This window comes from Clinocottus analis, unplaced genomic scaffold (genome assembly GCF_023055335.1).
Source record: "Clinocottus analis isolate CAN_PGR_092001 unplaced genomic scaffold, fCliAna1.0.p SCAF_23, whole genome shotgun sequence".
Classification (NCBI taxonomy): domain Eukaryota; kingdom Metazoa; phylum Chordata; class Actinopteri; order Perciformes; family Cottidae; genus Clinocottus; species Clinocottus analis.
The window spans coordinates 3,547,501-3,570,867 of NW_027175965.1; the positions used below are offsets into that span (position 1 = coordinate 3,547,501).

The following is a 23,367-nucleotide window of genomic DNA, read 5'->3' on the forward strand; positions in this document are numbered from 1 at the left end:
GGAGGAAATGTATTCATGTTGACCTCAAGGCTAGGATGACACGGTGCATTGTGGAGAGATTTACCGGTCGTGAGCAGAGAGTTACTTACGGGTCTGGAGCCAGGACGTGATTAGCCTCGCCAAGCATCAATACTGGACTTTTTCATGTCAAGGTAAAAAAAATGGTAGAATTATTTCGCAAATGAAGCAGATTTGTCACTCTGTGTGTTTTGGAACTTCAGACCAAGGTGGACTGTTTTTTTCCGCCGGCTTTCATGCTACACCATTGGAACCACAGCCGCACTCACATGAGAGTAACTTCCCATCTCACTCTCGTAAAGAAGGCAAATGAGCCAAGTTGAACGATTCCTTTAAGGCAGACACACACGCAATCAGTGTCTCAGCCATAACTCCCTTGCCCTCCCACATCACACACACACACACACACACACACACACACACACACACACACACACACACACACACACACACACACTGCTTCCTGTGTGCAGTGGGACGAAAGAAACACCAGGCTGGAATGCTGAACCCTGTGGAAAATTGATTGGAATGTTGTGTAGGCTGTGTGTGTGTGTGTATGTGTGTGTGTGTGTGTGTGTGTGTGTGTGTGTGTGTGTGAAAAAAGCTTTCGATGTTGTTTTAGCAGGGGGGCCCAGTGAAAGGCTTTCTCTGTCAGATCAGTTGCCTTGAGCTCAGCTGCTAATCCGTGGCTGCAACACTCTGCCTCCCCCAAACTGCAATCAAAAGTCTGTTTGCTGCAACTTGACCAGCAGGAGGCGGTATCCACAGGCTTGCTATAGTAATGCTCTTTTCTTCTTCTTTTCTTTGTTGTGTTTTATGTAAGAGGACACTAACAGCGCTAGTTTACGGTAAACAGCTTTAAAGCTCTCTGATGATAAAATGTGAGGAGAAAAACGCAAAGGAGCAGAAGAGTGTGCCCCATAATACTAAAATAAGAAATGATAAGACTGCTGGGTATTGGCATCAAAGGATATGTTGAATATGCTGAAATGGATCAAACTAAAGTAAGTTCCCACAAACTGTCAACACAATTGATCAATTTATTTTGGGCCGTGTGGTGTGGCTGGCACATCGGAGAAAACGCAAACTTAACAGTGTATTATTTTAATGTTGTGTTTGTGATTGTCACGTTTGTACACAGTTGGTTTTGGTTATGTGCCACATTATACAAAAAAGGGGTCGAGCGTTAGCCATGTTTGCAACCATGCATGTTCCAAATGTAAAACAGATTTTCGAAATATAATAAAACTTTTTTAATTTTTGGCATTTCCAGTGTTGCGCGCACATTGAAAATGAAACAGATAACTACTGTTGTTGCTGTCAAAATAAAGAAAAAAGAAAGAAAATGTAAACATAAATACATGCTTGGTATTAATCCCTCCTACAAACCTCTAGTGCCCACATAAAAACCCACATAAAAAGTAATATCAGTAGACATGTCAAATGATAAAAAGCAAACACAATCCCAATCAACGTCCCCGACACCAAACACTGAGATTGTGTGTGTTCGTTCAACCGTGGCTGGGAGGAGGACGATGAAGTGCCTGTGTGTGTGTGTGTGTGTGTGTGTGTGTGCGCGTGTGTGTGCTTGTGTGTGCGCGCGTGCGTTGTAGGCTACACAGTGGACAAAATTAAGGTAATTTCACGGCCAAGTGAAGCTGACTTGTAGCTGTTTGCTTTCCTGTCGCAGTACAAGCAGTGATATGTACAAGTTGTTGTGGATGGCATTGACTACTGCAAAAGCCACAACATGAAAACCAGTCAACAGTGTGTATAGCAGATATGAAGGTCCAATACTAATATATAGGCTGCTCACAGCTGATACTGGGTAATATTTTTTTATTTATTCAAATTGGACTTATTTAATGTCATTCAGCTAGATAACAAATAGAAGGATTCTGCTCTCCTCCAGCATGTACAATAAATAGACTCCAACTGCACAATATCTTGCAAGAAGATGAGGACGCCGTTTGGACCGATGATGTAATCTCTAAAAAGAGGTCAGTATCAGCCCCTTTAATCAGTACAGCCCGAGCAGAAAAACACCTCGTGAGAGCACACATTTTGCAGCAGCTCTGTTCTCTCCCAGCGCCGGCAGCTTTCTGTGCGACCTCCAAGGCCGTATTGAAGTACTGTGTGAAGTACCGCTCTCCTCCAAGCATCCTCAAAATTCGACTATTGCCAGATCCATGCACAAACATCAGCCAGGCTTAATTTGCACATGATAATGCATCAACAGTTACTCATGACTGCCGTTTAGTGGCACCAAAAACAAGTCCCATAATTATTGTCTAATCATCCGGACTGAAGTCTACAGAACAATACAGACATTGTGTCAGCAAAAGGTACCGGTCGGCTCACTGTAGGCTCGGGCTCTTTTGTCATTCTTTTTCGATTTAGGTTTTTGAATGAAACTTTGAATGTTTGCTGTCGCATGTCACGATGTTGTCATCCTAAAATAATGTGAAAATCATGATTTTGTATTATAGTGGCTATTTAAATGTAATATAATCTGTTAAAACAGGTGTGTGTGGGAGAGCAAACTGTTTCTTGTCCGCAGTGAAAGTGTTGTTTCTAAAAGGCTAACAAATATGAACATGGAAAAAAAGAACATTTTGCTAGATAAAAACATGTTGTGAATTTTGAAAATTATTGCCATCTACTCTTTTTCAATACATTTAGATTTTTGGATTGAGACAATTACAGAAAGGATTCACGGTTTTATTCTGTAAGAGACAAATTAAACCTGACTAAACCGGATTGCCTGCAAGTACCGACGTCTCTGAAGTTGTTCATTCTGGCAACAAACATTTCAAAATTCTAGATGTGTGTGTGAAACATACAGATGCACCCAGTTTAAAAGCCACAAAATCCCCTCATTCCAAACACACTTGGTCAATTTATTTAAAAAAAGAATTGTCTGTGATAATATTAGAAGGCAGCACTCCTTAAGAAACCGAATAGCTAGAGACCTCTAGACACAACAGCATGAAGTCATGTATACTGTCACAGAAAGAAGCCTACACCTACTTACAAGCATAGCAACTTGCAGACACACATACACACTCACATATACAGAGTGCCAAGTAACGGATACCTCAGCCAGGCAAGTGATAGCCCAGATGGCCTGCTTAGAGTAGTGACCTACATAGACCCAGAAAGACCAAGTGGAAGAACTGAGCAACACACAGGATGTGTGTGTGCGTGTGTGTGTTTCCTGGAGGACGGAGGAAAAGGGGGAGCTGTTACGCAGCATTTTTGAACGTATTATCAAATGGTCAAGCTTTGTTCCAGTGGTCTATTTAACATAGATTTGAATTTACAAAGAAATGGTGAGTTTGAATGACACACTGCAAAACATCGTCAGCTTGCTAATTACTGTACTTCCTCAGTGAAGGATGAAGTATTTTTGTCACCCTCTTATTAAAGGTGATGTTCCTCATTTCCATTAATTTCTCGATTTTTCAGTCTGATTAATATTTTATATTAGCAGTAAATTGGCCTTTTGCTTTGTGACAGCCATATGTCCCTTTTCAGAAACAGATTCAAATCACAGAGCTACCAACTCTCACAGTTTTGCCGTGTGACACATGCTTTTGCATGTTATCACGCGTGTTTTCAAACAGACACAGCGGGAGAAACTCAGGAGGAGCAAAGAGACTGAGGTATCAGGGCTCTCAAGTGTCTCACATTGAGCGTAACTGTCACTCATGTCGGTCTTAAGTCACGCCCTCCTGCCACACAGCTGTCCGGCGGTGCGTATTTGTCGTCCTCATCGCACCCCCTCCACCCTACCACGCCCGTCGACGGCTCGCAAAATTTTGGTCACTCCAAAGTTTTTGAAAAGTTGGCACCAGCTTGTTAGTTTTGCAGCTCTCTCGCTGTCCCCATCACTGATGATGAGCTCTGTCACAGTTGCCAATTGACCAGCCCTCCCACTTCGTGAAAAAGACAGTGAGGTGCGGTTGAAATCTCTGGAAAATGGTTGAAGTTGGACCCTGAGTTCCAACTTTCGTTTAATTGTGTTAAAATTAGCAACAAAGTTAGCAAAGTTAAAACCGCCACCGCTCCTGTGAGATCTGCATCGGGTCCTGATGGGATCTCAAGCCCAGTGCGGTCTACATGATAACACTAATAATAATGGCTTACACATGCTAGCCAGCTAGCTGGCAGTACACATGCTAGGTAGCTGGCAGTACACATGCTAGCTAGCTGGCAGTACACATGCTCCAGAGCCACCAACTCTCACGCTTTCGCCGTGTGACACACGCTCACACGCCACACAACCAATATCTCCCCGACGATAGATGGCGGTAAACCTATTCGCTGCATAGACATCCTGTTTACCCCAAACAGTCGCAGGACTGTGTCCGCAACTGGGGGACCGCCGGCAGAGAGGAGTAGAGAGACTGAGGTATCGGGGCTCTCAAGTCTCAACATTGAACGTGACTGTCACTCAAAGGTCTTAAGTCACGCCCTCCCGACACACAGCTGTACACATGCTAGCTAGCTGGCAGTACACATGCTAGCGAGCCGGCAGTACACATGCTAGCAAGCTGGCAGTACACATACTAGGTAGCTGGCAGTACACATGCTAGCTAGCTGGCAGTACACATGCTAGCGAGCCGGCAGTACACATACTAGGTAGCTGGCAGTACACATGCTAGCTAGCTGGCAGTACACATGCTAGTGGACTAAATTAGCTGGTTGTTTCTAACTCTGATTTTTTTTTTAAAATCAAACATGTGTGTACACTATGAAATGAAGTACACAGATAGGCCTGTATCCTCCTCATAGTTGCACAACTGTGAACTGTTCAGTTGAACTTGTAGTGTTTTTTTTTTTATCCATGGTGCGTCAGTAAAGCTTGACCTCCTTGCCCATAATACTCAGGAGAAAGTGTAAGTGCTGTGGGTAATGGCTCGCCTTCATCTACAGGTTCCTTATGCAATGTCTGCCATATTTGGATGAAAAAAAGCTAAAAGAGTTGGAAACAGGGAGAGACAGAGGTGTCTTTAAATGCCAACGGGCTGGGGAAATGTTTTTGCTTGAAATCATGCTGGCAGGAATGTTTGGCAGAACACAAACCGCCATAAAACCCTCTCAAGGAAAAAGGAAAAAAACTTGCCCTGTTATCCAAGCCACACATTCTTTAGTCGCAGATGGTTCTCCTTAGCGAGCACCTTGTACTGAAGCTGGATTGGATGGAATTTCAAGAAAGCCTTTCTTTAAAAAGAAGTGGCTCATTTGGGGGAAACAAACGTCAGCTGATTCTTTTCAGGCATTATGATTTGTGGTTCTTGTGGGCTGCTGCGCATGGATTTTTCTCTTTTCAACTTGCCTGCCCCGACTATGTGAGCCGAGAGCAGGGGCCCAGTCATCCAGTACACATGGTACTTACACATGGTACTCTGCAGCTGGTTCAAAACCAAGACCATCAGCAGAATTGAACTGCTAATTTAATTGAGTTAGCTTCACAGTTTCCAATTAGATTTAAACCAACAGCCCTGATAAATATACATTACAAGGGGATGTTGCCTTTCTTGTATTCATAATATGTAAAAAGATATAAAGAAATAGCTGATAATTATCATCAATCCAGACTCCAGACTGTGGTCTGCCCTCTGTGGGTTTTGCAACGCCAGACTTTCCAAGCATGACAAACTCCTGACTATCAGATATCAACATCTGTCTCCCTTTACCCCTAAACCCTTGTATGTCTGTTTAATTAACACTTTCAACAAACCACACTGGAAGTGAACAGAGACGTTCCTTCTCAGTCTTGCAGTTCTTGGTGCCACCCAACATCTCACTTAGCCAAGCAAATCAAACTTAGTCACCCGTCATATAATCTGCTCCAACATGCTCGGTGTGAACACTCCCTCAGTCAAGAGGCTCGGGCTCGAATACACAGTCCTAGAGAAGAATGTGAGACTCAGAACGCCGAGGCGTGTCTGGGAAAGAGCAGTCTGTCTTTTTTTTTCATTGTGTAAGCTGACTGACTATTGTCCCTGGAAGTAAATGAATATCTTCAAATCCAGTTCGGTAAGAGCAAAGAAAACGTCAGTGGATATGTATATCACTGTACAACCGATTATGTGAGTGATTAAATCAGGGTCAAATGTTACATTAATGGCTCTATAAACCAAGATTGATATAACTTAATGCAGTAGCCATTTCAATACATGACATGACAACTCTTGTGTTCGAAAAATTCACTCGACACCTCGTAGTAAAATCATTAAAACAGAAACATTTATTCGTTGCAAGGAAGGAGCAGAGTCAGAAGTACAACGTGATAGACAAATTGCATATCCAAGACTGCTCAAAGAATGAGCGAAGCACTACCTTCTTAAGGAGCTTCTGGTTGTCAATACACCGAGGCCACCATGATGTCTTTACGGCTTCATCCCACCATTACGTCTTTAGTTTGGCCTCGGCATGGTATGATAACAATGGAATTGCATGTTCTTTCAGAAAGAGACATACAGATTCCCCAGTCTCATGGCTATCACGAGACATGCCAAATTTGTGTGTAATATTGCTATCGTTCTTTATAAGTAAGTTTGAAGCATTGAGTTGTTCAATTTGAATCATTTACTTTGGTTTCATAAGGTTCCTTCTCCTCTACTTGTTTTAGTTGTTACTATAAATCCTCAACTGGGTGAGTCTGCAAGTTTCTCTCAATTGGTTTAGTTTAAACATAAAAACTAAACTTGCTGCGTATACATGACTTATTTAGGGAAATGCTGGTGCCGGCAGCCGCAGCAGTGAATGTAGACCAGAGGTCTCTGGCGACAGCCAAAACACTGAAATGTCACCGTCGCCGGGAGTTATGAGTGTGACCCTGTGCTGTGACCTCCCTGTTGGCTTTGTTTTATTAGTTTTTTTTTAAACATGTTCAATTTATTGTGACAGAAGACATTGAAGTCTTACCCCAACCCCCTCCCTCTGAAGCGGATCTCTGTTACACCACCCGTTCCTCTCGCTCCCCCTCTCTTTCTCAACTATGCAAAGAGGCTGTCTTCAAGCAGAGAAGAGCTTAACTCCAGGGAGCTCTGGAGATCAAAGTATTTACACTTTGCACACAGACACACACACACGCACACACACACACACACTCCGATAACCACAAATACAGCCAAAAACATCCTGACACACACAAACACATCGACAGAGTGATGTGAAATATCAACATCAAACCGGCACCGACAAGGTCTTTCCCGTGGCACTTTCTGCTCCCTCTTCATAAATATACACGCACACGCGCACGCACACACACACACACACACACACACACACACACACACACACACACACACACACACACACATAATAACATTTGAAATCTGTAAAGGCAGATTAGGTGAAATCTCCTTGGGTGTTTCAGCAACGCCTTCTCTTTGACAAGAGAATCCCTTTGTGTCCACTGACAGCTTTTTAGTACTGTGTGTGTGTGTGTGTGTGTGTGTGTGTGTGTGTGTGTGTGTGTGTGTGTGTGTGTGTGTGTGGAGGTTGAATAGGTGTGACTGACAGAGATGCCCCACATTCTCTGCCTGCATGAATTCAGCTTTGACCAAATTAACATCCATCTCCCTCCCCCCACCCTGCCCCTTTCATTTCATCTCCGTCTTCCTCGTGGTCGCTCTCACGAGCCCCCGTCGCCTCTGCAGCGTTCTGACATTACTCTAATGCGATGGGGCGAGATTATCCGGGCAGCGATACAGTGGTTTCATCACAAATCCTGGGATCTCCAGAGAGGTGCAGATTCTTTCTACATAACAGCTCATCATTGACGAGCACTGGGGAGATTAGGGCGCAGTTTTTAGATCTGTCTCTTCGGGAGGATAGTAAACAGAGCCTCGGGTTTACGTTTGGCACTAGAATGCGATCGTCTGCGATGCTTCAAACCCGGGACGTCCAGTTCAGGATCCCTCTGCATGCAACCAATCTGTTTCTTTTCTTCTCCACTGTTATAACTATAGATCAGGCTTGGGGATGCCTTTGGCAAACCACTGGAAAAACGACAGTGAAGTTTTAGCCAACCAAAAAAAAAACCTATTGTTGCCCTGGTTAGTTCTATTGTAATGATTTACGAACTAAAAAGGAAACAATGATTAATTATGGATTCAAGATAACGGGACATTCAGTGGAAAGGATACAATAATTATAATATCCAGTTTTCTCATTTTTGCGGAGGCTACAAAGAGTGTTGAGAAAAGAAAAGCATATAACCTACGTAAAGAAAGGAAATTGTCTTTTTTTCATCAGTTTTTACTCAGTTTGTTTGGCCTTTGCTCGATACAGAAAGACAAATGCCACAGCATCAACAAGGGGATTTTTAAGACTGCCGCTCTGCCTTATAGCTCTGCGTATAAAGCAGATCCTTTCTGTTCCGGTCCTCCAGTTTTCAAGTTTTGATTCATGCCATCAGCTGCTACATGATGAGCATCAACGGAAGCAGTGCACAGCGGGTTCAAACACCACACACAAAATACAAAAAAACAATATTACACACTACACAGATTGACATTTGTGGTTCTGAATCAAATATCTGGTCAAGTAATGTATGGATCCCAAAACTCAATTTAGGTACAGACACCCGTGGAACAACTTTGACGGCTTTTCATATAACCTCATCGCCAGGTTGAAATGAAATGCATCCGGAGTTTCAGTTTTATGCCAAAATACCTGCAAAACGAATAACATTTAGATTTAGCGCTAATTAGCCGATGTGACCATGCGGGTGTTAGCATTTAGCACAAGTTACTGCTATGTCCAAGTCCAGCCTCACAGAGATGTTAGCATGGCTAGCTTGTAGACTCTTGTTTTTTGGGGGTCTGTGTCTTGTTGCAGATTTGTTGTGGAAGGAACTGACTTGTGCGACTGTCACTGTAAAGGTAATTATTCATCATTAAGGTCAAAGGTACTGGTTTAGCTGAAACTCCACCATTGACCGAACACAAGGAAGAACTCACCGAGCGGTAGGCGGCTGTTTGGAGAAGGGCAGTTTGTCAGATGTATATTTAACCTGTACCTGTTTTTGTCATTCACATTTGATTTGATTTCAGCTGTAAGTTATTGCTTTTGTTCATCAAAATCAGGCAAAGCTACATTTTCAATCCTGAAAAAGCCTAAACATTATACTTTGACGACACTGTAAATGGATGAACAGATAAGGTCTGTGTCCACTGCCAAAAGGAAGTAAAATGCATTCACAATGTGACACGAGCAGAACAAATTGAATGGACCTGTGAATTCAGTCGATTTCGCTGCATCCTCAGAGCGTATGCACAGAGTTTGTGTAGGAGGGAGGGCATGATTGTGTTTGTGTGTCTGTGCTAATGCAGGCTGCCTGGATACAGCTGAGCCAATAACAGACATATCCCGAGTCTCCTTGGCAACACTATAGCAACCTTTGCTGTGAATGAGGCCGCTATTTGTAGGAGAATCAAAAGGATGAAAGACATGTGTACAGTAGTTTCTTCTGCTCCAGGGTAATTCCAAAAATAGTTGCATGAACAGCACCGGTACGTGGATCATGTCACTACAGTTAAAGCCACAAAATGCGTATGAAATCACATGTCATATCAGTGGTCCGCTGTGGTAATTAACAGTTTTTTTTCTTCCGCAAAACCTTTTCATCAGGAGATTGTGGCGTGTCAGTGTGACCTTGTTTTTCTGTTGTTTCTTAATTAGCAGCGACAGAGAGGGAGACAGGAAGGGGGCAGAATACAACTGTCAGCCAATAAGAAGCTTATCACGGCGCTCCACATCTGTCTCAATCCTCGGCTTATTTTAGGTTTTTTATTTGAGCGCATGACAGTATTAAACATCACTTTCATAAGTAAAGTAATGCTCAGACAAAGGTTTGTATGATGTCGCACGAAAAGTTGTGTGCGGTTTGCTGTCCAGCACACAAGCGACCAGTGCTTCTAGAGGCAAGCCCTGCAGTGCAGAACATATTTCACATCAACACTATGTTTATATTTTTACATAAGAAAAGTCAGGTCAAATAAGACAATGTTTCACGTGAGACAAGAACATTAGCCTCATAAATGAAAGTCCTCTGTCTGTTGGCCCATCCATTCGTCCTGACGCCTTCCCTTTTGCATGGACATGGTTGCTTTCAAACTACGTCACCTAGCTTCTTTAAACCTAAGGGGGCCAACTATGCTAACAATGTTAACGGTGCAAAAACAGCAACAGTGCTGGCAGAGCTAACCCTGTTTACCTGGAGGCAAACTACACTTTCTCTGCTCAGGTAGACGTCAGTTCACTAGATCTTCACAATAATAATTGTTGGCTGCTATAGCAATGCTTTGAATATCACACAGAACAAACAGTCAGAGCACGTCTAGGGGAGTGACATCCTTTTTACAAATTGCACCATCACACCTGGTTATTATGCGCAAGGGCCTGAAACCTGGCACGCTCCAACAAGTAGCATCTCAAAGCACTTAGATAATCGGCCATATTAGTTGATCAACCCGCTTACAGGTACTGCAGACCTAAGTAATCACGATAGCCAATTGAGTTGTCATATTTTCCAGAAATATACTCCAGAAAGTAACTAAATGTGTTACATAAAGCCCAAGCTGACGGGCGCCATAAGAAAGAGAGTTTGTCTGTGATTCAAAATATGTTTTGAGCCAGGGCAAGATATGCCAGCAGCAACTGTCCAGAGTACATTTGCTGCTTCCCGGAGGATGCCTAATGATTTTGATGTTTACAGCCATCTTAATGTTGTCCACGAGCTAGATATGCTCCACTAAAATGGGACATAACAAATCCAATGAGCATATTCATGCTCCAAAGAGGATGAACCCCGTCTCAGCACCAGTCTGAGGTCAAAAGTTCAACATTACACACAAAATATAATCTAATCCAAAAGGTAGCATGCCAATACATGTTTTGAGCATATTTATGTTCCATCAGGGGTGAAGTATTTACCTTTTCTTGAATATTATCCGCAGGATAAACTTTATATTTTTCCTCTGCGTGAATGCTTCCTGAGTAGCAACATTGTTAGTATGTTGTTTGTTCACCTTTGCGACGAAATGACCAGTTTTAGTTGTTGAATTATCTTTATTTATTATTATAACTTGAAGGCAATTCTGTCATGGTCGATGGATCTAGTTTACAGTAGCTATACACACTCCAAATACTCTGAGAAGGATAGAGAAACTTCAGAGGCCGATGCACGCTCTGATCTGCGCAACAGCACACCAGAGACGATGCTCCCTGGGGTAGAAATTACACACTGACTTGTCTCATTCCTAAATAAGAAAGAAGAGCACAAAGAACGTGCACAGGATCTAATTAGCAGAGGCACTGCGGAGAAGCTTTCATATCCTCCAGAAATAAAAAAAAAAACGAGTGCTTTGTGTTCACACGGGTGAAAATTATCACTAAAAAGCAAGGTGATGCATGCGTTACAAGGACAAGGTGTTGTCGTTCATTAACGTTGGTTTATTTTGGATTCTGCAATTTGCTGATAGTAACTATGAAATGCAAAAGTTTGGTATTTATTTTAGTGCTCAAGGCTACAACAGACCAATGAGTGTCAATGTGACGGAGAGGTTTGGATTACAACACAGAGAGCGAGAGCATTTCATGCTCTGCTCAAGTCACTCCACCGTCTCTTCGTGTTGCAAATAGTTGTTTGACTCTATATTAATGCTCTAAATATGGTACAGAGAAACTTTAAAGTTCAACAGCTAAGTTGGCTTCAACCTTTACTGAAACAAAAGGTGTTGCATACATTCAGTCTTTTTCACAATCTACGTTGTTTGGAGACGATTCCACTTCGGTAATCATTATCATGTTTTCGTTCTGAAAAGTCAAGTGTTGCCACATCGCTCGTCTGATTCGTATTCATCTTCAAGAGATGATGCATGCTCATTTCCACAGAGGCTTTGTTGTGTTGAGTTAACTGCAAATTCTGGCTCAATATATAAATGTCCTGGACAGTGCATGTTGGACAGTAATGTTCAGGTATATAATCACCATCTTGCATTACGCAGACAGCTCCTCTCCTTTTGTTTCTTCATGTTCTCTCCGACAGCATTTCCTCCGTCTCTCTCTCTGCTTCTCTGATTTATATTACTCCGCCTGCCTGTAGCTATTGCAGAAAGAGGGAGAGAAAGGAAGACAACGGGTAAATGAGAGAGAGAGAGAGAGAGAGAGAGAGAGAGAGAGAGAGAGAGAGAGAGAGAGAGAGAGAGAGAGAGAGAGAGAGAGAGAGAGAGAGAGAGAGAGAGAGAGAGAGAGAGAGAGAGAGAGAGAGAGAGAATGCAAATGTAGACAGATGGTAAATACTTCCCTCCTGTAGGAGCCATGTCAGACTGCAGAGCACTGCTGCACTGCATGAAAAGATCAGGCAGGCAGGCAGACTGCGCCGTGTGTGTGTGTGTGTGTGTGTGTGTGTGTGTGTGTGTGTGTGTGCGTGTGTGTGTGTGTGTGTGTGTGTGTGACTAGGCAGGCAGGCTCTCAGTGAATGTAGGTGAAAGGGCTTTGCTGTCAGAGCGAGGCAGTGCAGAGTCGAGCAGAGCACGTATAAACTATAATCTACACTCCCCCGCCATCTTTCCCAAGGGGGCGGGGTGAAGAGGCGGATCGATGTGGGAAGAGGAGGGGAGGGCAGTGTGAAAAAAGATACGGAAGTCACTTGATTAACTTTTTGAGTAAAGGCAGCGGTTTCTGCTGGACTCTTAAGATGGGATCTTTATAAGTAGCACATCTGTGGCCTTCAACTGGGGCTGTAAAGAGAACAGCAGCTGGATGCATGTGCTCATTCTCAAACGCCAAAAGGGGTTGAAAATGGCACATGCAAGTTGTGTAATTGTCTATATTAGTAAAAAAAAAAAAAGCTCAATATGTTTAAAACACTGTATGTCACAGTTCTACATTACTCACCAACAGTTTCGAGGAGTTTGTTACCACAAAAAGTGTTTAGGTGGGTCCAAAGACGTTCATTATTCGCACTTCTGGATTGTAACGGGAACCCATTTGTGTTACCATCCATCATAATAATATAAATGGTTTACCCTTAAGGGTTTTTTTGTGCTGTATTATCACAAAGATATGAATTTAAACAAAACGTAAACATCATAGCCCACTTCGAAGCGGAGACGGGGCCTTCAGGGTTAAATGCTGCGATAAATTACGAAACATCTATACGCTGATGACATAATGTTATATCTACAAGACTAAAATGCTTGATAGTCTAATAACGAATTATGTCTGTGTGTGCACTAAACACATAGAGTCTCAGGGCTCTTTGTGTACAAGTTAAAATCTTAAATCCTTTTACTTTGAGTCCAAAACTTCCATTTTTTTTTCTGGACCGTTGTGCTGCTTCTTCAATAATCAAGAAAATACATTGCTGCTTGACTGACTGACTCCATTGTTAAAACCTGCATACACAATATGAGACATACAGCTGACTGCACTTGCTCAGAGACAAAACCGAGCAAGCTTGACAAACGAGCTTGTCACTGAGGTCACAATTCCTTCTGGCTGGAACTGAGAGACACAACATTTTATGAGTGTAAACATATATTAAGGAAAAAAGAAGAACAAAAAAAATGTGAGAGAACAGCTAAATGCAAGACTTTTGGATGCTCAGCTGCCTAGTCTAGGGGATGCCGGGTTGTATGTGCTTATTCATGTCTGTCCAGCAGATGAGAATACGCCATGTACTCTCGGGCTTGAGAGGCTATAAATAAACACCGCCAGACGAACACCACAACTTCCTCTTGGTGGTTTCTTCCGTCACAAACAGCACAAACAACCATAACATTAACATTCATGTAGTTCCTCCTTAGAGAACATCAATAATAAGGCTGGAGTTTGAATGAACTGCTCATACTTTTCGAGCATACTTTTAAGTCCCTTGTTATATAACACAGAGGAGTTTGGCTGCAGGAGAGGCTTACTGTTCACTGGGGAGAAATCTGCTTTCACTGCCTAACAAGACAGAGCTATAAAAAGATAAAGATTGCATGTGTGTGTGTGTGTGTGTCAGCATGAGCGTGCGTGTGTGTGTGTGTATGTGTGTGGGTGCCTATGTGAGTTTGCTGCAGGCATAAACTGCAAAGGACGATCAACAATTACAGGCAGGCAGGCGTGGATGAAGGCGGTGGTGGGGGAGGTTTAGCAGGAAGGAGAAAAATGAATCAGGCTTGTGTGCTCGGTTAGGTCAGATAATTAATTGCTGACTGGAGATGGGGGAAGGAGGTAGACGGGGAAGGCTGAGGTCACTTTAGGCCAACTTGCCTCACAGGATTAGGGAGATGAAAACAGCAATACTAAACCAAGGGCAACACACAGAAACTGAAATCTCAAGACATCTTTATTGTGCAAATGCTGAAGGAAACCTTTCGGTTCCACATTTCATTAAGCCTGGTAGCTGCACCCAACAGGTGCTCTGTGACATTTATGTGCTTGTCTCTGAGTCTCTGAGACAGACTAACCAGGCTAAGCCCACGAGCTACAACCGGTGCAACTTTTATTTTAGTTCCATAAATATATGATATAATAACGTATATATTAATAAGTGGGCTGCTAGATAAAACACATGTTTGAGTGTAGTGATAGTCTTTAAAGGGAACGCATATGTTTGACCACATCTCGTGAATGAATGTGCTAACTATGACAATCTCACACATGTCTAATAGAAATACAAAAAAAATGACAGGAATGTAAGTAAACCATGTGGTGGTGTGATGTCAGTCTGATTTGTTTTGAAATCCTAGTTTAGTGTATTAAAAATGATGTCTCTTGACATGGCACAGCAGTGATGGCATTTTCTTTTCATTACTGCTCTGGAACCTTTTCCCCCCCATGACTAAGACGAGATGCTGCGATGAATAGCTGTGACTTATATTGTGACTTCATACAACATTTTTGACAAACAAGGAATAACATCACGCAACCCAGATCCCCTCCTTGCCATTGGACGCCTGCACACTTCTCTTCCTGCACGCCATCACCTTCCCGGTGACCTTCCACGCCTGCAGCGTACTGCCAGCTGCCAGAAAGCCTGGTGCTCGCTTCCAACTACAAGACATTGAAATACAAGAAGATGTATAATAATTACCTTTTAACTTCCATTAACTTAAGCTTGAAAATATATGTAACATTATTTATCGATAGCGTTACATAACAATGGGACGTTGCTTGCATCAAAGGGTTTGGCCTTTAAATTAAGTCAGCAGCCGGCCAGCTAAATTGGATGAACGCTTAAGACACATTTATTAAATTGGAGTGTCACAAATGCTCGCCTTGCAAAAGCATGTATAAAAATAATTGCCCCATTATAAATGTGACAGTCAGGTATTGTTGCTTTTGAATGGCTCCATGCAGCTAAATGTACTCTATTTACAACGTCTAGAAGTAAAAACTAACATGGACTTTTGATGCGTCAGTAAAACTAAAAAATTCAGCAGACAGCATTTGAACTAACATATTTTGAAAGTAATAATATCACGTATGCATTTGAATCCAGGATTTACACATTAACCATCTTAAACCCGATGTCCTCATACTGCTGTGCTCTCGGAGCATTTTCTAAAAAAGCATCTGTATGTGTTTGTGTGAGATGGGATGGGGGTGGGGAGGGTGGTGTATACTGTTCAGGGAATGGTGAGAAGGAATAAATGGTCTGAGGAAGTGATTCCCTTAAGTGCACGGCCCAATAAAACAGGAGGTGTGTGTGCGAGAGGAAGGGAAGGATAACATGGAGCGCTGGAGCAGCGTGGTGGGGGAAGCCCGGCAAACAAATCCTCGAAGAATGATGGAAGGTGGAGGGGATGGACGCAGACAAGAAAAAGGGGGTGAAAGACAGCAACAGAAGGGAAGAGGTGACAGAGAGCGACACCAGATGGATTGGATTAGACTGGATAAATGTTTAATGAATCCCATTTGAGGGAGAGCTGGTTTTTGCAGAACCCAAATGCAAACCGGATAAATAAAGTAAAAGGCTGCGAATAAAAACCAATGATGATCGTGGGGACATAAAATAGAAGTGATGATCTGAACGCATTATTTAATTGAATTGCTGCTCGTGAATACACTACAAAGGCCAGCATTTGCACGATGAAATGGCAGCTGCAGTGTCAGCAGGAAACGCTGCAAAAGAAAAAAAAACCCTCAAGTTTGTGATATCTATTTCGATCAGGAGAGAAGTCAGATGAAGACAATATTATTGTTTATTGACAGATGATATGTGATGATAAAGTCTTGACTCTCTGACCCGATGGGGAGATTTGTAATGGAGGGCCTTCTGTACGCCATCACCTTCCCAAAAGGAAAAAAGAAACCACAGCCTAATATTTCCCCAAAAACAATGCTCACTTCCTGAAAGGGAATGTAACGGATCACAATGATCGAATGATTATTGTGTTTTTTTCAGCTTCTTGAGGACAGCAGTCACCCGAATAGAAACAGTCTGAGCTTAGAACAACATGGCTAGTCTCCTGGAATGACATGACATTACATTATGAAGATTTGGCCACTTTTAATGAATCATTCATCACTCACAAGACATGAAAGGCCTGAAATTCAGCAGAGAATTGATTTAACCAAAAGAGGTCAGCAGTGACCTTAGAAGTAGCAATGCAATGGCTCTGACACCACGTTGATATATAATGTGTATGAGGCCACTGATCCGAATACGATGATTGTGAGTAATTACAGAAGCAGTGAAAATGTGGCGGCTTATCACAACATTTATGAGAATACAGGAACATGAACCACGATGCTATAACACCAGTTACCTGGTATGATCGATATGACATCACAAATTAGAATACAAAGAATATGGACAAAAATAGAGAACAAAATTAGCAAATTAGCCATCGAGCCAAAAGGCCAACACCAGTTATATGCATATTTCCTTTTTTTTCCTGCGAGATCGAGCCAAGACAGATTAATAAAGGAGCATCCAAGACATGGCAGGACAACAGTGTGAGGACACAATAGACCAGGATGCAGTGTGTGAGGTCGCCTTGCATTGACAGTGACCCACTTACCAGAGTACGACTCAAAAGGGTGCTAAGGAGGACAGTAATGAATACTTACCCACAATATAACACATAGAGGACAGTGAGCATGTGAGGTAGCTGTGACGCAAAACACTTCATTACGAGTCATGTGCATAAGTAAATATAATCTGTGTCAGGCACAGAGTGAGCGTGAAAGATTGTGATGATGACTGAAGGGGCGACTATTGGCGCGACACTATCGCATGAATCTTGAAGAGGAATGTTCACATCGCGGGATGCTGACACACAGAGAGAGAGAGAGAGAGAGAGAGAGAGAGAGAGAGAGAGAGAGAGAGAGAGAGAGAGAGAGAGAGAGAGAGAGAGAGAAAGAGAGAGGCGTTTGTGTTTCCATTGCTGGCCCCAGGCATGACAGCGTCAGTGGTCAGACATCTCACACGATGCAGATGACATCAAATACGGCGTAGGGGGAGGCTGCAGTCTGAGAACCGCTCACCGGATATCCCTGGAAAGCCCACAAATGGACACATCGTCAGGATTTCCAGTCGGAAGAAAGCCCCGGCGCACCGTGGAAGAGAGTTGTCGTTATGCCAGCTGAGCATGGTCACTGTGGTTTGTGATGAGGTCAGCAATGACCAGAGCCCTTGAAGGAGGCCGGCGTGATACTGCATACAGACTTGATGAGCTGCGTTGAGGTGAATAACTTCGATGTACGTCACAAATAAGCGTGCCTATTTGTACTTCCCTTTGCTTGATTTTAAATTGAACAGTAATGAAACAATAAAGCAATAAACAACACGGAGAGAGAGCTACGTGAAACCAGTCAAATTCCATGCATGTGTAAACACGCGGCCAATAAAGCTGATTCTGTTCTGATCACTGTGTATTTGAGTTAAAAGTCCCAAATAACTACTCATTCACGATCAAGTGCCATAGGGTGGAGACGTCTGCAATAAAGAACCTTACAATTTATTCATTTTACCATGACGGACATAAGTGAGACGCTCGAGGGCTTTCATGCTACAGGAAGCGTGAAGCATGACGTTTTCGTATAAGAATTAAACAAGGCTGGATATTCTAATACCCTTAGGAAACCAAGCGATTGAATATGTCTGAACTGCGTGTGTCTTGAATATCCCTGCTTCAAACGAGATACCGTCGTAGCACAGGTAGGCTTATTGAGGCCTAGACTTGCAAAGGTATAGTCTTCCTGACTGGACCTATGCTAAAGCTTATATCACTATGAGATAGATATGCCAGGGTAGAAAAAAGTTATATGTGAGAGTTGACAGCATATACACAAGTATAAAGAAGTTTGCAAAACTTGTGGCAGCTGTATAAAGTACTTTTCATTCATTCATTCATTCAAAACATACAAATATATAAAAATATACAGAAGTGTCTAAGTATAGAAAGGTGTCAGTGTGCTTGAGACAAACTAGTTTCTACAGATAGATGGAAGGCATTCATGGTGTTGCTCTTGTTTGATCACATGAAAAGCAATGGAAATAGCTGACTGAACCAGAGAAAGAAGAGAGCCATAAAACCCCACCTGTATACTTTTCTCACCTCCGCCATGACAGACGCAGAATTAGGGAATGGAGATGTTTACAAGAGTCCTGCAGCGATTTGGCACAGCGCATCTGTAACACGTCAGACTCCGACAGACAATTACAAAAAGAGTATCAAAAAGATGCAGCAGAAGCAGATTATTCACGCAATCGTTAACATTTGGCCCTTAAATTACCCATAGTGCAACTAGACTGGAGGGTGGAAGCATTGCAATCGACCAGTGAAACATACATCAATACTGACTCGCTTTTCAAGTTCTCAAACTATTATCCAAACTGCAGCAGTGAGTCTCGCCCAACTTGACAGGTAGCCAGGAATACAACCCGCGGGCTAATGAGCACACAGTCGACTATCTCTTCTCTGTGACGTGAACAAATTTAGCAAGCCCCAACGTTGTTAGGCGGCATCTTAGGTATTCTTTGGCAGACGTTGGGTATTTACAGAAAGTCTCGAGGGAAGCGAGTGCATACGGGTCAGGATGAATTGAGCATACACTTAGCAACCTCAGTAGCGAGCGCAAACAGCTACAGTAAGGCCTGAGGGGACAATGTGTCAGTCACTCACTACCCGCTTAAAGCAAGAGAAACTGTCACACAGTGCTGACTGAGTCTGTAACACTGTTTAAAGGTTAAATGCTCCCATTCCCATCACCAGCAGTTAGTGAACGCGGCGAGATAAGAGCCTTTGTCAATGTTGGACTCAGGGGGCGAGGCTGTGGCTATTTCCTGGAAGCAGTACATATCAGTGGAGACACCAAACATGAAAGAAAAAAAAAACGTGTTGGTTCATTTTTTTTTTGCCAGCACTTATGGGGGGATGGGCGATGTGAGCGGAGGGATAGAAGGCAGACAGCTGAGTGCTGGGTCAGGGTTAATGGATAACGTCCCCCTGGACCAGAGACTACTTCCAACAAGACATGACTGGTATTTATCTGGAGTGCACTCATCATTCAGGTCACATGAGCTAATGCAACTGTTACAGCTTTGTGTGGCCAAAAAGAAACGGTGCCATTGAGGAGACTTGGCCGCTTGTAATTTATCTTTTTCGCCAGCATTAAAAAAAATAGTACATTCATTTTGAGATTCTGGTACAGTTAGAGGTAACCAACTAGATCTTTGCACAGATTGAGCGAATACAGGCCAGGGTTACTGAATCAACACGAAATTGACATCTGAAAGTGAAAACATAAAAAAGTAGTATGATTTAAAATCAGAAACCAGGAAACATCTGTCGACTGAACAGTTTCCAGACTGAGATGAATGAATGTAGTCGATTCAAAGAGTAAAGAGAAGCTGTTCTGTCCAGCAGACCGAAGTGTAGCTGCACAGAGAGCTGCCAGCCCTGGAGAACACGCCACATATTATGACTCAAGGTCAAGTAGGAAGCAGCTCACTGCTTGTGTGTGGAAGCATCTTGGCCAAGTGTGTCAAAAATGACTTTCAATGTTGTTCAAAAGGAAAACACTTAGCAGGTAATTATATTACTTGTGGACAAGGCACTTTGGTCAGAGCAAGCCTTTTGAAATAATCCATCTATTAGGGATGGCAGCGACAGTCCGTCAGTCGCCGGTCTACCTTTTTTAGTCCAGGATGCTCTGAGATGTACTGTCTTTTCATTTGGTTTATAACTATAATGTTGCCATGCACAGCAATTACCCCATTTTCCCCTTGTTAGTCAGCAAGACTTTCCAATGAATGTATTCCAATTGAAAGTATTTTACATGCCTGCACAACATATATAAGTTAAGGAAAAACATCAATAAGTACATCCACTTATGGTTTAGGCACAGCAAAATGAGCGTTGAATAGTCACATGGATTTTAAAAAAGATGCAAATTAACAAACCGTTGGAATTGTTTTCGTGCTTCGCGACAGAGGAAAAAAGTGGAAAATGTGTGTCCATGTGCATAAATCACTACATTTAAATGTGTTAAGATTGGAATCGAGTGCTGAAGGAATGAGTCCTAAAATCTGAAAAACAGTCAGCAATTTCGCATTTCCAGTTCCCTCGTCTCGAAATTAATTATAGTATTTATTAAGTACTCAGGTAAATGCCTGAAATAAGGTCTGTACTAAACACAAGCTTTAGAGATGTTAATACATTTTGTTCAACAACATAAAATACGTCAGTGAATGCCCCCGTGGAAAAATCCCATTCGTTTTTTTGTCGAAGGAACCAGAGCCAACCAGGCTAACTTCTGTCATGCCTGCAGCAGTCTTTGTGGATATTTCACAAAGCTTTGCAGTAATAGGTTTGCAAGTGCCTCCGCTAACTGCAGTAGCTTGTTAACACTTTGCTAACATTAGCATTTTAAACAGCTGCCTTCATGGTCTTCATCGTCATCCATCATCATCGTACAACTAACGAGCCCTGGTAGACGTACTAAAGTTACATTACTTGCTAAATCCTAATGTCTTAACTAGCTACAGGCATTTTGTTAGCGGTTGTGGCACAGATTGTTTTCTGCTCCGGTGGGTTTTGTTTCCAGGGCCTAACTTGCGCTCTGTCTATGAGCTCAAAGCAGCTCTGTGTCTAATTACAGCCTCACAGAGCTGCTAGCGTGGCTGTAGACTCCACGACTTGTTTCCCAATATCTCAATTATTTGACACTGTGTTCATGATTGGCACCCATGTACCTGTGCCCGTCATACTCAGAGGTTTCATCAGACGCAGTATAGTTCCAGTGAAACTGACTCCAGCAAGCTGCAGAGATTTTACTGTGGATCATACAACTGCAATACAGTCGATGACATCAAATCAGCCAGTACTACCACTTCCTGTTTCCCATCATTCATCCAAAGATGTGAAGATGAGAGAGAGAGAGAGAGAGAGAGAGAGAGAGAGAGAGAGAGAGAGAGAGAGAGAGAGAGAGAGAGAGAGAGAGAGAATGTGGTCTTGAGAAATTATAGTTAGGGAGGGAAATGAGGGGCGGCTTAATGAGGGAAATGAGATAACGAGAGGAGGGAGGAAAGAGTGGAGGAAGGAGGAGTGAGGTGTCTGAGCAAATGAGTGTGAAATTGTGAAGCGGAGAGAATAGGAGAAGAAACGTTGGGAGAAGTGTGTAGGTGTGTGTGAGCTTCAAGGAACATGCAGGGTGATGGCAGGCTGTGCTGCATGATCAGCACTGCTATTTATAGATCTGTGGAAACAAGCAAAGAAAGACAAGTCCAGCATTACTGCAGACCTGCAGACCTGCGCTATTATCAGCCTTAATATAGTCTCACGTTGAATAAACCCAGTTCAGTAGAGAGGGGCATCTTTGAATGCAGTCTCAGAGTCAAACACAAGAGATGGGCTTTTTCCGTTTCTGTCTTGCAGTAATTAAGTATTCAGACCTCAGCATGCTTTCAAACAAAGTGCCAAAAGACAATCTGATAATCAGAGAGATGGATGGGGAATGGCATTTTACAAAGGCCCGCTGGCCGTATGCGAACTGGGGATTTTGCAGTTTATGGCCAGCAAAATAAACCAAGGCCACCAGGGTCCACCTTTTAACCCAGATTTAATTGGGGGTATTCATTTTACACTCAAATAGTTACATTTTTAACATCTTCAGTACCTATAATCAGGCTTTTAAGTGCATGTAATTACTTGAGGATTACTCTGCACTGCAAGACTTGCAAAGACTTCCTGGCAAAAAAAATGGTAATTGTTAGTCACCCGGTAGTCAGTTTGGCTGTTTGGCAGTTTTCTCAAGGTTTAGGTTTATTTTGAAAAGGCATGTAATGCGCATATATTGACATGCTGTCACTCAGCGTCATAGTTTGAAGCTTCGGGACACTGGCCAAGCTCTAAGTATTTGACGCATTGGTGTGAGAATGTGTTGTACTTGTAAAGTGGGCATTTGCAAGTGAGCCTTGAATAGTTTTCCATATTTATTACAGAACTGAACTGTTAAAAAGAGTTTTGTGTTGAACAAGTCCTCCAAACAGGCAGATAAACAAAACTACCAGACGTCCATGATTTCCGCAGCAGTCCGTGTACGTCTGCAGAACCGAAGCTTTACTCTGCATTGATAATATAGATGAATCAGTTATTTATATGGTTAGTGCGGATAACTAATTGTAATTGTAATGTGTCCGTACTAATAATGCATTTTTTTTTTCAGTGGGTAGTGTCCAACAGTAGCTATAGTGAAAAATAATCTTCCTAGAGTTTTTAAAACAGAAACATCTTAACTAACACAGAACAGCAAATGAAACCAACTCAAGGACGTTCAGTCTTTCTCTTCCCTTCAAGACGATAATGGAGGGTAAAACAGCAGGAAATAATGAAATGAAATTGGCAACATTTGTTTAGATTTTGGGGTGAATAGGTCAAGGTAAAGTACCATTTGAGTTTTTACTTTATTTTTCCATTTGTTATTTTAGCACAGACTATTGATTTGTTCTTCTAACATGTATTCTCCTCCCTGAGTCGTCCTTCCTTAAAGCTTCCTCCTGTTTCTACACCTCACGGTTCATAAAGACAACATTATGTGGCAGAGGAAGTCGTGTTGCCTTCATATTGTAATGAAAAAGGTTTAGGGTGTGGAGGACAGAGTGATGGACTTAAACCATAAGTAAACCATAACTATCATATTTCCTGAACCTTACAACCAAATATTTTAGTTGCCAACCTTAACCATACTGCACTGTTTGTGTGCCATCACCACTATATCCAGGAAAAAGTCAGACAAATCATTTCTTTCCCAAATCTTAACACCATGGTTGCCATGAACAGGTAATACTAAAAATGGTGACACTGGTTGAAAAAACATCAACAACATTGT

At 42.4% G+C, this 23,367-nt stretch overlaps 1 protein-coding gene across 1 annotated transcript in view; it reads right to left on the reverse strand.

The window, feature by feature from the left end:
• Positions 1-12,106, reverse strand: part of LOC137793702 (F-box-like/WD repeat-containing protein TBL1XR1) — a 50,056-nt gene extending 37,950 nt beyond the window's left edge. The window contains exon 1 of the mRNA XM_068590008.1: positions 12,028-12,106. The gene's annotated coding sequence lies outside the window, so the exon portion shown is untranslated. The remainder of the gene's footprint in view (positions 1-12,027) is intronic.
• Positions 12,107-23,367: the final 11,261 nt, after the last annotated feature.